The following is a 16,654-nucleotide window of genomic DNA, read 5'->3' on the forward strand; positions in this document are numbered from 1 at the left end:
ACAAAAAAATAACAAAAAGGATTTGAGAGTATCTGAGATGAGCACTGACTTTTTCTTTTAATATGTGTGTTTCCCATTTGGGTCAATAGGGATAAGCTGAGTATCTGAAACCTTACCCAAAAGAAATCAACACTGGGAAAGGGAAGCTCATCAGCAAGCGGCTATGAGGTGTCTTATGGGATCAGGTGGTGAGGGCATTGAAGGGACTGGCATAAGCTCAAAGTCATGTCAGGTTGCTGAGCTGTAGGCTGAATTGGCAGTGTCATAACTTTGTTGCCTGGCGTGAGAACGTATGGATGACCAGCTCATCATAGATTGAGAAGCTGTGACAGCCCACACAGGGCAGTTAAACATTGAGAATTTGCTGCTCCTCTGTCTTCCCCTCCCAAGACCAGAGGAGAAGGGATTTATGCCTTGAAAACAGTACAAAAAAAAAAAAGATATCCCCCAAACAATTATTGGTTCTCTTTGAATCCTAGGTGCTGCTTTAAGAAGAGAAAGAAGCACAGGCCATACCCTCTCTCAATTAAGGCTCCTTAGACTCAAGACTGGCCTGTGATCAGAGAGAAAAATCTGAACTGGAGATGAAACTGGAAATTTAAACTTGATGAATTTTTAACACATATAAGTGAATAACTGAAAGTGACCCAGAAGTTATGGAATCTGTCTTGCTAAGTGATCTTCTACCTGATGCGGAAGAGAGATTTCACATACGCATTTGGGATCAGAGGCTTGAGAAAAATATAATAGTTTCATGTTTCACTTCAGTTTGTACAATAAATCAGTAATCATTGAAATTGTTTACTTCTCTTGGCTGCCTCTCTTGATGTGTCCTTGAGTAACTTCCTCTACTCTAGGTGAAGCTCCATACCAATGTTTACTGGGATGGCCATGGTCTCACAAGGCTTGTCCACTGCCTGAGAACACATCCTACCTATTTGTTATATGTCCCAAAATGTTGGAAATATTAGCAAGGCAAGGCACAAAAGAAAAGCTATAATATAAATGTGGTTAAACATCATGTATAAGTCTATTCTGTTTTTTTTTTTTTAAGGAAAAGCACTAGCTTAGAAATATGCATAGAATCATTTCCTTATTTTTCATTTGTAATTTCCTCTGAAATACCTATATAAGTACTTCATTTTATTTTTGGTAGGAATTTGTGGCCCTGGTAATATGCCCATGAGTTCAACACTTAGAGACATTGTTATGACCATCCATTGGAAACTGATTCTGATGATAATCTGAAGCTGGTTTTATAGACATTGTCATTTTGCCACCATGCAGATGGCAAGAATCCACTGTTGTTTTTCACTAGTGCTTGGAATATTCTGCAAAGTTCCAGCTGAAGATTCCAGCTCAAGTTTTCTCTCTCTTCCCCCTTCCTATCCAGTGTTCCCTAACCTGCCTTCTAGTCCGATTTTATTCCCAGACCTCACTGGCTCCATTTCCCACTTGGACCATGACTGTAAGATAAGATACAGTGCTGAATGTGTGATAAATATGATTCATTAAACACAGTATACATCAATACCAGGTCAGAGTAGAAAATATACAGCATAATGAATATTCTACAATTTGAGACTCAAGAAAGTACAGCCGTCTCATGGAGGGTTTTCAGTAGCATCATCAATCATGAGAGTAAAAGTGGAGTGGTTTATAGTATTACTAGAATGCCATAAAGATAGGCTGTTTTCCATTTGCCTCTTACTCCCCCACTAATCCTTACCTGCTCTCCTTAATGATGGTAAAAACCAACTCACTACCTGTGAGTAGCTCACAATTACCATTTTTTCCCTATTAATACAACTTTTTAGGGTGTCTATTAGTGTCATATTATTTTCCAAGAAAAGTTTTTCAAGAATAATTTAATAGGTTGCCAAAGTTTATTCACTGAGTATAGTCTTAGACTTCGACATCTCAGAAGGGATTTGAGTTTCTAATCTCTCAAAGATTAGAATTTTTTTGAAAAAAAAAGTGTAAGATCTAGCTCACACTGTCCACTTGAAATTTTTTTTCCTGATATTTCAAATTATTTTTGTAAAGGTTCGGTTTCAGAGAATTAATAATAGTGATGGGAGGACATGCAACTCTCTAGAGAAAAATAAGTATTTTTGAAGAGTGTACTATGTCTCTAATACAATTGACTCATGGAAATTTGTATACGCTATTTTTTTTTACTTGTTGAATTTAGCTAGATTGAATAGTTGTTTTCAAAGAGCAACATTGAGCTTCATACAATATAAATTAACTTGCTTTTTTCATCTGCAAATGAACACTACAAAATTCATTCCAAGAAATATTTACCAAGTGTCTACTATGTGCAATGAAATATGCCAGGTGCTCTAAGGAGTTCAAAAATAAATTCTTTCCTCAAAAACTTTAAGCATATTTTTCTTATTATAAAATAGCATTAAAATATTATGGAAAGAAAAAGGAAGATAATAGAAATGTAATATCAAAACTTTAAAAACAGAGAAAGCTAATACTGTTATGGTTATTAAGCCTCAAAGTTAGTGTGGAACTCCTGACAGGCAAAGAGGGAAATTTTCCCAGTCTCTGAAAGAAGCACAAATTTTTTAAGAGATACAAATATTTTTCTGGTAATAAACTTTAAAAGAATTGGGGCAGAAAATATCAAAGATGAACCTAGAGCATCTTGTAGTGTTAGAAAGTAAAGAAGCGCTACAAAACAAAAAAAAAAGCTCGCAATGTTGGTGATATAGCAAAGGGACACAGAAATCAGCTAAAAGAGCTCCCAATGGCCAAAGCTAGAATAATTTGAACAACAAAATAATTATTGGATTATAGCCAAAAATAAATGTCCAAAATAATATAACCATATGAATATAAATAAATGACTGAATTAGTAAATAAATGGAAGAAGAGATAAATCTCCCATATAGAAGTCTTCAATATAACTTGTATACATATTCTCTCCTTAAGATGGAGAGACATAAGTATCCAATCTAAAGGATGGGCTATTTATAGTGACTTTCTACCAAAGAGTATAGTATGAAAAGAGGTTAAAAAAGACTAACTGTACTGTAGAAAACCCTAAGAAATATACATATGAGGCTTGTCTTGAATAACCACAAGATGAGTAGAACTCTTCATTTGTCTGCCAGAATTCTGAAGTTTATATAGAGTCCTTAAGTGAGTTCAGTCACATATTTCATTCAGATGGACTCAACAACACATTACTCCCTCAAGGCTTCACTTGGAACAGCTCCTACCCTTGGAAAAGGTGGGCAGAGTGTACATTCCAAGGGGAGGGGGCGAGGAGCCTCTGATTGCCTGGGGCCAGTTTGCAGGTCAACTGGGCTGGTCATTTCCTCTGATTAGCACCTCCAGCAATAGTATATACCCTTGATATCATGTGATGAGAGTAGCATTGTGCCTCTGTGGTTTTCCTCCCCAAAACTCATAGCCCCAGTTTTATCATGAGAAAAAATATCAGAGAAATTCCAATTGAGGGACATTCTACAAAATACCTGACCAACACTCCTTAAAATTGTCATACTTATCAAAAATAAGAAAAGTCAGTAACTGTAACAGCCAAGAGAAGCTAAAGAGAATGACAACTAAAGCAATGTGGTATTTTGGATAGCATTCTAGAACAGAAAACGGACATTAGGTAAAAACAAAGGAAATTTGAATAAAGTATGGACTTCAGTTAATAATAATGTATCACTATTTGATCATTAATTATAACAAATATACCATACTAATATGTTAGTGATAGGAGAAACTGGGTGCCATGTCTATGGAACTCTTTGAACTATCTTCATAATTTTTCTGTAAATCTAAACTGTTCTAAAAAATAAAGTTTATTTCAAAAACAATGTTAACAACAATTATTAAAATAACTAATATTTATAGAGTCACTCCTTGTTCCTGGAAAGTACTGAGTCTAAATTTTAAATTTCAGTATTCAATGGAATTTTGAATACAACTTCTTCCCAGTTGAGTTTTCTGTTTGGTTTACTTCTTTATGACTAGAAGACAAGGGAACATCATTTTCAGGAATTTTCTTTTTCTTAGCAGGGCTCTTGGAGTGGCAATATTGTTTAGTCTATGAATTTCTGACAATAGTTTTTGTTGTCCCTTGCTATAAACAATAGCCTAACCAGGAATAGATAGAATTAGAAACAAACATTATTTCCCCTGTAGAGGCTCCTCCTACTTTTCTAACATTTGGATTCATATATAACCTGATTAGGTAATGATATTTACCTGATGATAATTTAATAATTTAAAAAAGTATATTAGAAAATGCTTGAATATTAGCCTTTTTGGTAATGTCAATTAGTACTCTAAGAGTGCTTTTACCCCAAGGCTTAAGGTTTTTAAAAAAAAATTATTTATTTAAATTAGTTTCAAGTGTGCAGTGCATTGGTTAGATATCAATATAGTTCATAAAATGATCCCCCCATTTTGCTCCCTCCCTCCCTTGGCCCTCCACCTAGCCATCATATTAATGCTAACCGCATTCCCTATGCCATGCTCCCCATCCCCGTGACCAACTATCAACTACTAATTTGTACTTCTTTAACCCTTCACCCCATTCTCCCAGCCCTCGAACTCCCTCCCCTCTGTCTGTTACCAAATTGTCCACTATATTTGTGAGTCTGGTTTTGATTCGTTTGTTCTTTTTGTTCCTTAGGTTCCGCATGTGAGTGAAATCATATGGTATTTATCTTTCTCTGTCTGACTTATTTCATTCAGCATAAGAATGTCTAGGTCCATCCATGTCATTGCAAATGGTAGGATTTCATTTTTTTAATGGCTGAGTAATATTCCATTGTATATATAAACCATAATTTCTTTATCTAATCATCTGTTGATGGGCATTTAGTTTGCTTCCATATCTTGGCTATTGTAAATTGTGCTGCCACTAATATTGGGGTGCATAGATCTTTACAAATTATTGTTTTGGTTTTCTTTAGATAAATACTAAGAAGTGCAATTACTGGGTCAAAAGGAGTATCCATTTTTAATTTTTTGAGAAACCTCCATACTGTTTTCCATAGTGGCTGTACCAATTTGCAATCCCACCAACAACGTATGAGGGTTCCATTTTCTCCACATCCTCACCAACACTTGCTGTTTTTTGATTTATTGATGATAGCCATTCTGACAGGTGTGAGGTGATATCTCATTGTGGTTTTAATTTGCATTTCTCTGATGATTAGCGACCTTGAGCATCTTTTCATATGTCTGTTAGCCATCTATATTTACTCTTTGGAGAAGTATCTGTTCAGGTCTTCTGCCCATTTTTTAATTGGATTGTTTTGTTGTTGTTGTTGAGTTGTATAAGTTCTTTATAGATTTTGGATATTAACCCCTTATCAGATGTATCATTAGCGAGTATCTTCTCCCAGTCGGTTGTCTTTTTTGTTTTGTTGATGGTTTCCTTTGCTGTACAAAACCTTTTTAGTTTGATGAAATCACATTTGTTTATTTTTTCTTTTGTTTTCCTTGCCCAAGGAAATGTATCTGAAAAGAAATTCCTGTTAGTAATATCAGAGAGTTTGCTGACTATGTTTTCTTCTAGAAGTTTAATGGTTTCAGGTCCAAGGCTTAAGATTTTTAGAGAAATTTTTTATATTTTTAAATTTGTAGTAGATAATATTCATACATCTTCTTCCTATCTAACAGAACCTCAATTTTGTTGTTATCTGCACTTCTTCCTTCAACTTTGTTTCAGGGGAGGTAAGAGGGTAAAATGTAATTGGTCTAAGTGGATCACAGTGGCCCCTTTCCTGAACTGGGGGCATGAGCATGGGATGCAATTTTAGTCAATAAGAGGAAAAGCATGTGTGTGTGTGTGTGTGTGTGTGTGTGTGTGCACTCTGCATTAATTAAAAGATGGATACAGTATTTCTTCTGTCTTTGTGACCACTGTCCTAAACAAACAGTATAAAATGATGAAAAATGCAGAGTGGAAAGATGAAAGAAACCTTGATGACATTGTTTGGCTCCTATACAAATCTAACCTGGAGACATCCTATTTCTAAATTTCTTATTTTCTAAGATAATGCAAGTTATAGTTTCAATTATTCTGAATCGTTTTATTCTACTTATCAACAAAAGCATTACAATACATTTTCAATGCTCTTTTATCTATTCTCTTTTTTTCTGTGTTCCTAATCATTTGTATAGAATCTTCTGGATATATTTAATTTTTTTATTATGAAGGATAAATTATTTTCAGAATGTTACAAAACACAAATGTGGAGTATAAGGAATTATTATAAAGCAAACACTACTATAAACACCACTTTGGTCAATAAAAAGCAACCAGCTACCCAGAAGCCTCAGCATACTACTCTCTAATTATAACAATTGTCCTTCCCCTTGGTAGTAACCACTCTCCAAATTTCTACAGTGCTCACTTTTTTGCTTTTCTTATAGTTTTCCACTTATACATGCATCTTTAAATAATGTAGTTTAATTTAACTCTTTTTGAATTTGATATAATTGTAAACATACAATATGTATTATTTTAAGACTGCTTTCTTTCACTCAATATTATTTTATGAGACATTCATGCCATTCTGAGTAATTACACTTAATTTTTTCTGTCACTTTTTCAGTATAGTATTTCAATGCCTGCATGCAACACAATTTCTTATCTATTATGCTATAGATGGATAATGAATTGTTCCTAGGTTTTGGCCTATTGCAGACAATGCTGCTATGACTGTTGTTGTATGTATATCCTGATGTTAATATCCACCACTTTTCTGAGGGTGCATACTTTAAGTGGATTTACAAGGTTGTAGGGTATGTATTCTGTCAACTTCACCAAAAAAATGCCCAATTATTTTCCAAAGTGATTGTACCAATTTATGTTCCCCAATTAAGTGCATGAGAGTTTTCTGTTGTTTCACATCTCTGCCAATATTTAGCATTATCAAACTTTAAAAAAATTTACCATCTGTTGGATAGGCAATAATAACTCATTGTGATTTTATTTTGCATTTCCCTGGTTATCAATGAGGATGTTTAAAACATTGCACTTTTCATGTTTATTAGCCTAATGTATTCCCTTGTTTGTTAAATGCCTATCCTAGACGCTTATGTGTTTCAGTGAAACATTTATCAAAGAAAATTCTGATTTAAAAACTTTGACAATGACAGCATGGAGCCTTTAAAAGGACTTGGTGTTGTTAAAATAAAAACAACTCATCATTCTCAATGCACTTAAAAATCATTTCACTGGGACCTTGAACCCCTTTTAACATTTCACTGCCAAACCAAGCCAATAATTAATTGTAAATGCTATAAGAAAATTAATACACTTAAATTCATTAGTGTGTCTAAATCTGGAAGATAAATTGTGCAAAGCTCTTAGCTACAATCTGTAAAATATATAGTAAATACTTTAGAAATCCTTTGGTGGTGTTCTGACTTAAATTTTATAGTTAAAATATCTGAGATACCACATTTTGTCTCTTTAGAAAAGGTTAAATTTTCAGTAGATTGTTACTATATTATAGAAATACAGAAAGCTGAATGGCAAGATCATTTATTAAGATTTCTTCCACTGAGAGTAAAGGTCCTGGTGAAAATTGGTTAGGTAAGTTGAACCCTGTCCTTAAGAGACAAAGGTCTCTACCTGAATTAGGCATGATTGGCAGACTCCATACAAAGGTGATTTGCTAAAATATCAAAATAATTGAGTTCCTTTTCTCTATAAAAAGATATTAATATTTTTAAAATAATGCTTAGTATAGCACATAAATATAAATATATATGTTCCCATGACAAAATTGTATCTTTGTATGTGTCTAAATACAAAGTAAAGCCACTTGTAGGTTAGCCTATTTTCATTAAAATAAATGTAATCCATGTTATACAAAGTCTAAAGGAGTTCTCTATTTTGATCATGTATATGGCATGTGTATATGTACTAGGGCTTATTAGGTTTTTCTTTATTTCTTTGGAGGGTTATTTAAAACATCCTAACAAGCTAACTGAGTTTACATGTTAAGAAAATCTAAAAATGTTACAGCAAACTGGTTTAAAATATCCATTTGAAAGCGACTGCAACTGTTGACTTTGACAGTGTAACTGGTACCAGATGTGCCCTCTTGCCAAAAAGAACCATAAAATTGGAAAATAATATGAAGTTATTGTTTTCAGAGATTGAACAATAGGCTGGACAAGACTATCATCCTTGAAAGACTATAAATACTAGAGACGAGCATCATAATATCAACCCACAATCACCTCAGCTTTCCCAATGGCAGGAAAGTAGAGCTAACAGGGTTGGTGGTCTCTCTGATCTGAAGAGAGAGCTTGGTGGTCCAGGCTGCTGAGATATCTGGAATTTAAAAGCCACATGATCTTAGAAAAGAAGCTATGCTGCTGGAGGCCCCAGAAGTGTGTGGGGGGATTAACTGCTGGCCAGAGTCTGGGCTGCATATGTGCAGAGTGAGACATTACAAGGCCTAGCAAAGATTGCTTTTTCAGGGCTGAGAGCTAAATAGTAATGCTAGAGGGCATATAGTTCATAAAGTTCTGGAATTAATTGGTGTCTCAGCCAAACTGAAGAGCCCTCATTTATCATTCAGTTGAGACTTCAAAGAAATGATATCTTAAGCATAAGAAACATGCTTTAGTATAAAGACATGTGCTACAATGAAGTTTAAAAAAATGAAATATACATAAAGCTCTAATAAAGAATAAATCTAAACCTAACAAGATAAATTATCCACAAATAATTTATCCGTCATTCATAAAATGTCAACATTGTTTAAGGAAGACAATATAATTCAGATTCCCTATAATTTATGATCCATAATGTTCAGCATAGAGCAAAAGTTTCTAAAAGTAAGAAAACAGAAAAAAACATGAACTGTATTTGAGAGAAAAAGCAGCCTATATAAATCAATACCAAATATCCAGATGTTGGAAATAGCAGAGACTTCAAAGCAGCTTTTATAAGTATTTTAAAGGACAATATGATCACGATGAATGAATAGATGGGGATCTCAGAATAGAAATGGAAACCATAAAAATGAAGCAAATAAAATTGTAGAATTGAAAAGTATAAAAAATTTACTTGATAACTTTAATCATAGATTGACAACATAAGAAATATCATTGAGCTCAAAGGAAGATCAGTATGTAATTATGCAATTTGAAGAACAGAGAGAAAATAAGAGAAAAAAATGAACAGTGCAGGACCTGTGGAACAATATCAAGTTATAACACAAACATAATTGGAGTCTTAGAAGGAGAGGAGAGGAGGAGGAGAAAGAGAGAATGATACAATAAAAATATGTTAAATATAATGGCCAAAATTTTCCTGAGTTTGGTATAAAAGCACAGCTCACACTACTTTTGAAACATACCAAACAAAATTATTTGATTTAAAATAATGGGCATGTATTTTCACTGAATGTAGATTTATTTTGTTCTTGAATTTTTCATCAATTTGTAGAAATAGATGAAAAAATTTTAAAAAATCACAGACTCATGAGGGTAATATGCTAAAGTTCAGGATATCCAAAGTGTAAGTATGAAATAACCACTTGTGTGGATAAATCAATATAAATATTCAGCAATTAAATCTACAATTAATATATTAATTACCAAGCAGTTAGTCTCATTTCACAAGCTTACAGTTGTATTCTTTATAGCTGATGATCATATAATTATTTATAAATAACATACGATAAAGAATAGCTGCATAACCTTAGAATATTCGAGACATATATATTAGTGGTAAATTACTTTTGACTTGTACAATGCCAGTAGATAAAGTACAGTCCTTTAGCTATGTTTATGTAAAATTTACAGGTACATGATACTGATTTAAAAATAAAATAAAATCCACAGTAGACTGATATTTAATTTAAATTTCTCAGATTAAAAAATATGTATTTTCCTTATTTCGGTTTAAGTTCATAATTTCTACTGTTATAAAGTTGTGTTTTTTAATAACAAGCAATTGAAGCTGTCTTTATCAGAATGAAGTTGAGTAGGGGCTTATAGAATCATAGAGAGACTAAAGGAGGTTGAAGAAGTGAAAAGAAGCAATGAAACTTGGTAGCATGGGCTGGCTCACAACTTTATTAGTTATCTATTGTTGTTGAACAGATTGTCCCCCAATGTCATAGCTCAAAATGACAATAAATATTGTTATAGCCCACAGCTTCAATGATTAATAATTTGGCAGCCTCTTGGCTAAGTATTTATGGCCCAGGGTTTCTCATGAGATTGCCATCAACATGTTGACCACAGCTACAGATATCCGAAGGTTAAGCAGGGCAAGAGAATCCACTTGCTAGGTGGTTCACTCACATAGCTATCAAGCGGGTGAAAGCTTTTAGCAGGAGTCTCAGTTATTCTTTTCAGGGACTCTTCCAAGTCTCCTTAAGTATCCTCACACCATGGCAACTGATTCCCCCTTCAAAAAGGAGAAAGAAAGAGAGGGAGAGAGAGAGAAGAAAGGTGAAAACTGTAATCTTTTTATGATCTAGCTTTTGGAGCTACATTATACATCCAATTATATAATGTATTCATTAGAGAAATCTAGCCCAAATTCAAGAGAAAAGAAATGAAATTCTGCCTTTTGAAAGGAGATGTTTCAAAGGATTTGAAGACATATATTAAAACCACCAGAAAAGCCTTGTTAGGGTTGCCAATGAAATGAATCTGTTCCAAATATTTTATTCTGGTTTTATATCATTCTGGAGAAAATTGAAAGTGAAAAGAAAGTCATATTATCATATTTTGTTCACAGATCTACTTTTGATGATGGAATGGCAAGATATCTTGGTTTTCATTTCAACAAAAACTGCATATAATAGAAACTGATAAATTCCTAAAAGGAATTGAGGGTTTTATTACTTTTATTTGTGAAACACCAGATTTTTGGATATTAGGCATCACCAAAACAGTAAAAGTCCACAACATATAGCAATAGCAAATTTGAAAATTACTCAGATAAAATGAGAGGTAAATGCTAAATATGGCTTCATATCATGGTGTATATTCTATGACTAACATAGTGCAAACAACAGGGTTCACAAGATTTAAAACCTCCTGTATTGCTTTTCAATCCAATATTTCAAGCACTGTTAGATTTTCCATCTTATACAACTACGGATTTCCATTCTTCAGTGCTGTCTCTGAGCATACAGTGTAACTGCTCATTAAATTACTTCCTCTTTCAAACTGTATTTCAATTAGTGGTAACATTTTTTCTGTTACAAACTCTTGAAATAAATTCTACTACCAATAAAACAGTTCTTTCCTTAGAGATGAATAAGATCTTCTTAATATTCATTCTGAACTGAGACTGTTAACCTTTCATAACATTGCTTTCCTTAGCGTATGTGAAACCTGGAACCAATTTCCACTTGGTTTTCTTTCCTCCCCTCTCTAGGAGGAATTCACCAGCATGGTGTGAGGACACTCAGCAGACCGGAAGAGTCCCACATGAAGAATTTGGTGCAGCTTGCAGGAGTGAGGTGAACAGTTTGGCAATACCAAGCATGCAGCAAACATGTCATCAATAATTCAGCAATAAAAAATAAAATTAACAATTGATTTAGCCCTCCAAGAATCTGTCAGTCATAAAAATGATGAAAATAAAAGAAAGAACTTTTTATTTCTTTGAGTAAGTGATTTTTGAAAGATAAATATTAAGGTTAAGTGTTATAGTCAGTGTTTCATCTTGTAGTTCCACATTTCTTGAAGATGTAGAAAGGAGCTGAAATGTAAGAAAAGAAAGAAGGGATGTCCCATGCCCATACATGGCCAAATGAAGTAGAGTATCTACTAACATGTGTTCAAAAAGGGATAGCTTATGAAATGTAAAGAAACAGGTTTGAGGAGGGCATTAATGTGATATCATATGGTCTGACTGAACTTATAAATAAAAAATAGTAACAATAGTGGTTACCTCTTAAAAGACAGAAATGAGGCTCTGAGGTCAGTAATCTCAGAGGGTGTAAAAGACACTCTTCCCTTTGAACCTAGGAAATGATTATTCCCTAAACAGAGCAGACAATGGAACCCATTTAAGTACATATATTTTCAATATCAGTTTGGTCTCATTGTTTTGGTGGGAACAAAACCACTTCAAGCTTATCAGTTACATCTCACCTGTTCTGAAAGAATAAGGTAGAGTCCCAGAAGTTAACAGTTTCTCACATGAAGAACTCAAGGACTTAAGGAAATAACATTGTAATTGCTTCTGTACTGGACTCAGATTTCTGTTTTTCTAAGACAGTGCTTTTCTAACCATGCTCCTTGGAGTCTCTATATTCCTCAGAGTTCTTCAAGAATGGGCAAAGCTGAGGTGGAGGAGTTGGGTGTGAGCCCTTCAATCCCATCTTGTTCTACTCCCCAAAAGTACAATCCCAAATGTATCTTCTACATTCAGAATTTACAAGAAGGTGTCATGTGAAGAAAGGACTTTACAGATGAAAACAGATTTGAAGACCACTAACCTAAGGCCATGGCAAAAATAAAAACAAACAAATCAGACCGTTGACTATTAGAATAGAATAAGCGAAGGAAAGCAACCTATTATAGAGTTGACTTCCATGGCAAATTTTGCTTCTGAGAAAGTCAGGCATTATTCCACCACAATTTCCCAAAAGACTCTCACCATTACACTGTAGGCTCCCAATATGATAGTGAATTCTGAGACACAGTGAGATTTCTGGAAAATAAATAGATAAAGTCCTTCTTTATCTCCTTGTGGTTGGCTCCATTGGCCTTGTAACTTTCTCCTGTCCTTGTTAGCGACTCCACCATTACCACCTATGCTTCTCAAAGGCTTCCATTGGTTATCTCCATCCAGGACTCATTCTAAGCTTCTATAAACCCATTCTTTCCCTCTTTCTTATCAAAATGTACCTGTCCAAGGGCCTGTTTCCTCATTTCTTTGTGACTCATTAGTTAATCTGGTAGGCAATTTGGCCCAGAGCGATAATGGCTTAATAAATAACCAACTATTCATTCAGTAATTTGCATAATCACTCGCTAACCCACTCAATAAATATTTATAAGGCTTTGTACTCCCAGAAAAATTTTAATAAATTGAATAATTATGGTTGGTCAGTGGAGAGACATATTCAGTCAGGGAAACTCCACATGGCACCCCAGAAATATTCACTTAAGTCAAGCATTTATGAGAGTTTGTGGCATTATGATTTTCTGTATATTGGTAGGGTGAAGGGGAATAGGAGGGAGGAGTGTTTCTGAGAGAAATAAAGATCCTTTCTGATGCTACTTCTTGTATGATTTTGAATAAGTTGCTTTAAATGCCTTATCTGTTTCCTCACCTGTAAAATGATAAAATGATTGATCTGGAGCCCATTATCTTTAAACCTCTTTATAAATCTTTATTCAGTGTTTGGATTCTCATTATTAATGGAAGATATCTTCTTTTGCCATCTTCTTCCATAATATGTATGTCACTGTTACAAAATGGCCTTAGTCCACTATCCCCAAAAGGAACAACTAATATAAACTCAGATGATCTTTTCAACCAGAGATGTCTCTAAATTGTGACAACCCTCTACATATCAAAATGCTTGGTTCCAACTAGTGTCCTGTCTCTTATTTCACTTAAGGACTATTCTTTTTTTTAATATTTTCATAAACATATAAACAACTTAATAAAAAATAGGGTCTTTTTTCTATAATTTTATTATAGAAATTTTCAAGGATGTAGAAGATGAAAGAATAATATATTGATCACCTATAGGCATTTCCTAGATTCTACAACTACATCTTGCTTTATCACATTATTATCCATCCATCATTTTTACCTATTAATTCAGAAGATAGAGTTCTCAGTAAACAATATTACAAATGCAATGGAATTAACAGATGTGATAATAAATTGTTTGGGAAAATTCATAGTTTATCTTTTGACATATATCCAAATAACAGGAATTAGATTATTACTTAGCTCGCTGTATTTTCGTTCTAGTTAAATTATTTTAAAAATTGATACTATAGTATGAAAAATATCAGTTATTTCTACATGTCTAAGGATAGATTTTCTAAGTTTTTAAATGGAGGGAAGAATACATTTCTTAAAGGACAGTTTTTTTAAATAAACAATTCTATTTATATAAGATATATTTGTCGACTTTTCCTATATGACAAGCAGTTAAGATATTGTTCCTACCCACCAGGAACATATTATCTAGAAAAAAGTAATAAAATAAAGCAATGTATGTTATATACAATTATTACACACTTATTGTTTGGAATACATAGTGGACATTGTGGTGCACTGCTCAATTTCCTTTCAGAAAAAGTAGCAATCAACGACATGAAAAGGAATGAGAGGAAATATTTGCGAAATATCTATCTGACAAGGAGCTGATATTGAAAATATAAAAGGAACTCATATAACTCATTAGCAAGAAAACAATCTAATTAAAAAATGAGAAGGGGACTTCAATAGACATTTTTTTCAAAAAAAAAAAAGAACACACACACAAATGGCCAATAGGTACATGAAAAAGTTCTCAATATCAGTAAATATCAAGGAAATACAAATCAAAACCACAATGAAATATCTCTTCACACCTGTTAGAATGGCTATTATCGAAAAAACAAAAAACAAACAAACAAAAAAACAAGAAATAACGAGTGATAGTGAGAATGTGAAGAAAAGGCAACCATGTGCACTGTTGTTGGGAATGTGAGTTGGTACCATCACTGTGGAAAACACTATGGCGATTCCTAAAAAAATTAAAAGTAGAACTACTATATGATCCAGTAATTCTACTTCTGGTTATATAGCCAAAGAGATATCTTCACCTCCACGTTCATAGCAATATTATTTACAATAGCTAGGATACTGAAACAACCTAAGTGTCCATCAATGGATGAACGAATAAAGAAAATGAGATACATATATAAATACGCACAGTGGGATGTTATTCCGACATAAAAAGGAAGGAAATCCTGCTATTTGTGACAACATGGATGGGCTCTGAGAGCATTATGCTAAGTGAAATAAGTCAGACAGACAGAGAAAGAGAAATAGTGCATGTTCTCACTTATATTCGAAATTTTAAAAAGTCAAACTTGTATAAATAGAGAATAGAAATGTGGTTGCCAAGGGTTAAAGTTTGGAAGAAATAGAGAGAGATTGGTCAAAGTTTACAAATTTCCAGTTATGAGTAGGTTCTGGGGATCTAATGTATGGCATGGTGACTATAGTGAATACTATATTACATACTTGAAAGTTGCTAAGAGCATAGATCTTAAATGTAATCACAAATACTAGTAATGACTGATTAAAGTAAAATACTATCATCTGTGATTTTATCCTGGATAATTAACACTTAGTTGTGCTAAATGAAATACTAAAGGAAAAAAATCATTTTCATTTCCAAATTTGTTTTCACATAATTTTGAAATTATATATATGTTATTAACAACTGTTCTTTGATCTTTGTTAAAATTTCTAAGTAACAAAGAATCTGTCCTCTTAGGTAAGCCAGATGAGGCCCTAGAGATGAGATGGCCCGACTGTTGCCATCAGCAATAAAAACCTACCAGAAGATGGTGCTATAACTGAGACAGTCCTGATTGCTCTAGCCCTTTGGAGAGAAATAAGATTATTTACTCAGCAACTCTTTACTAGAGTCCTGTTAGATGATCAGCTATCCAGTGGGGCTGCACTATATAGTGGTTGGAGAATTTAGATGTTAAAGTCACACACATGCGGGTTATGATTGGCCTCAATATTTTATTCTTCGGATTACTTCAGCCAAGCAGTTATTCAGGAGAGTCAGTCTCTTAGACAAGCTAGAGATATCTTTAAACCCTGAACAATTTAAATTTGTTGCCTTCAACTTCTGGACAATAAAAATGAAAAAATTAAAAAGCAGATTTTGGAGGGGAAATGAAACTTGAAAGGAGCAACTGGCATGGGATAAATATCCCGTTTTAATAAATTTCACTTGAGAGCGGGCAAGAGTTAAGATATGGCAATGGGCAATTAAAACTCTAATAGGAAACTTGCCATCTTTCTGTCCCAAGGAGTCAAATAGTCAGGGAAAACAACAGACATTGGAAAGTGAGAGGGAATTCTAGAAAGGAGAATATGAGAGAGAAGAATCCCCAAATTCTGAACATAAACTTTGTCCAAGTCTCTGGCTGGTCCCTAACTGATGTATGTGTGGGAGAGACTCAAGACAGATTGTGGCTATGGCTACAAGAACCGAATTGGGATTTGGTTATTGCCCACCATAAGCAAGAGAGTATTTTTAGTTTGAGTGTAATCAATTTAATTAATCTCTAAAACAAAAACATCAACACTCTTTAGCAGAACATATCAACTTTTAAGCCTTTCCGACATAATATTCACAATGTTCAGGATATAATCTAAAAACACTCAAAGTATACAAAATCAAGAAAATGTAAATCTTTCACAAAGGAAAATACAATCAAAAGAGGAAAACCCCCATATTAACTCAAATGTTGGAATTATTAGGTAATGAGTTCAAAATAGTTATAATATTCTTAATTTAAAAAGTTGTAATAATTATAAGTAAAGGTAAAAGATATAAAGGAAAATACCAGAATGATTGAAAAGATAGGACATTTAGCATAGAAAAAATAAGTTAGCAAAAAATCAAACAAAAATTTTAGAATT

The sequence above is a fragment of the Pteropus medius genome, unplaced genomic scaffold, assembly GCF_902729225.1.
Source record: "Pteropus medius unplaced genomic scaffold, Ma_sr-lr_union100, whole genome shotgun sequence".
Classification (NCBI taxonomy): domain Eukaryota; kingdom Metazoa; phylum Chordata; class Mammalia; order Chiroptera; family Pteropodidae; genus Pteropus; species Pteropus medius.